Here is a 1314-nt window from a genome sequence, read left to right as displayed (position 1 = left end):
GCCAGCCGCATGCGTCATGTGTGCACACACCCACCTCTGAGTCCCTTTGCCTCATTTTTCTTACTTATGTTAAAACTGCCTGACAGTATCTCAATATCTTTAAGCAAGTCTGTAAGCTGCTTCCATTCTCTCCTCGGGGCAAATGGGTTAAAAATACAAGGATAAGTATTAAAAATCGCAGGGTGACAACCCCTCTATCCTCAGCCTGGGACTTCTCAAGGGACCATTATGTAGAATAGACCAGACTCAACTCTACTCCATCCCAAGGCTTCATTGCATCTCTGTGCTCTTCCTTATTTGCAATGTCCTTCCTCTCGTTGTGGGTTTTTGTCTCTGTAAATCCTTTTCTCTAACAAAGTAGAGTATAAACTATTGAATAAAAGGATGGGGTGACCAATGCCACATAGGAACAGTCTGAAGGAGTTGGTCCTCACCTCCGATGTTCCGGCCATAGCTCCTCTGCCCTACCGGTCTTCATATTTGGGAACTAAGCCAGAGTCCCCCAGCTGTGGTCCTCAATCTGGAGACGCAGGAAGAGCCCCCCAGTGCCCAGATGCCAGACTCACCTTGGCAGCCACAGAGGAATTGGGTTTCTCCAGTAGGTCCCAGAGTTTTTTCCTTTTCTCCGCGCAGCAAGTGTTATCGAACTCCTCACCCTCTCGCTCGCGTAGGGTCTCGGCCTCACGCTTGAGCTCCTCGTTCATCTGCTCCTTCTTCTGGTGGTAGCGGGCCTGGCAGCAGGACTCCAGGTAGATTTCGTCGATGCCCCAGTAGTCGAGCTCTTGGCTGAAGCTGAGAGCACACATCTCCTCCATCATGTGCAGCCGCCCGGTGCGGTAGAAGTTGAGAATGGAGGTGAAGGCGCCTGGGTGGCGGTCGAAGAAGTACTCATTGTCATCGAGGCTGTAGTCGTCGCATACCTCGAGCAGTGAATCGTGAGTGTTGCAGTCACGGAGTTTGCCCAGCCTCGTGCGGGGCAGGCGGTCCAGGGTGCGCCAAAGCACCTCGTGCGCCAGACCGCCAACGTTGAGGCGTACGCGCCGCGAGCACGCCTTGCTGCGAACGATCTCCATGGGCTCGGGCGGCAGCGAGCTGGTGGAGCGGGAGCCATGCTTCGTCATGCCCGCCGGCATCGCTGGTCCGGCCTCCCCCGCCCCCCCTGCCCCGCCAGGCCGCTGTCACTGGACGGCAAGGCCGGCTGCCTCGGGGGAGGGGGGCAGGGAGCGCTATGGGCTGTTGGGGGTGCAGGGACCCGCGCTGGAGCGCGTCACGGCCGTCTTCTCACCTCCATCCCGACATCTGCAAGGCAGAAAG

The 1314-nt window shown here is 56.8% G+C and overlaps 1 pseudogene; it reads right to left on the bottom strand.

Annotated features, from left to right (window-relative positions):
* Positions 1-566: 566 nt before the first annotated feature.
* Positions 567-1133, bottom strand: LOC105310385 (annotated as a pseudogene).
* Positions 1134-1314: the final 181 nt, after the last annotated feature.

The sequence above is a fragment of the Pteropus vampyrus genome, unplaced genomic scaffold, assembly GCF_000151845.1.
Source record: "Pteropus vampyrus isolate Shadow unplaced genomic scaffold, Pvam_2.0 Scaffold2848, whole genome shotgun sequence".
In the NCBI taxonomy this organism is placed as follows: Eukaryota; Metazoa; Chordata; class Mammalia; order Chiroptera; family Pteropodidae; genus Pteropus; species Pteropus vampyrus.
The sequence above is the reverse complement of the archived record's forward strand: the minus strand, read 5'-3'. Positions and strand labels throughout refer to the sequence as shown.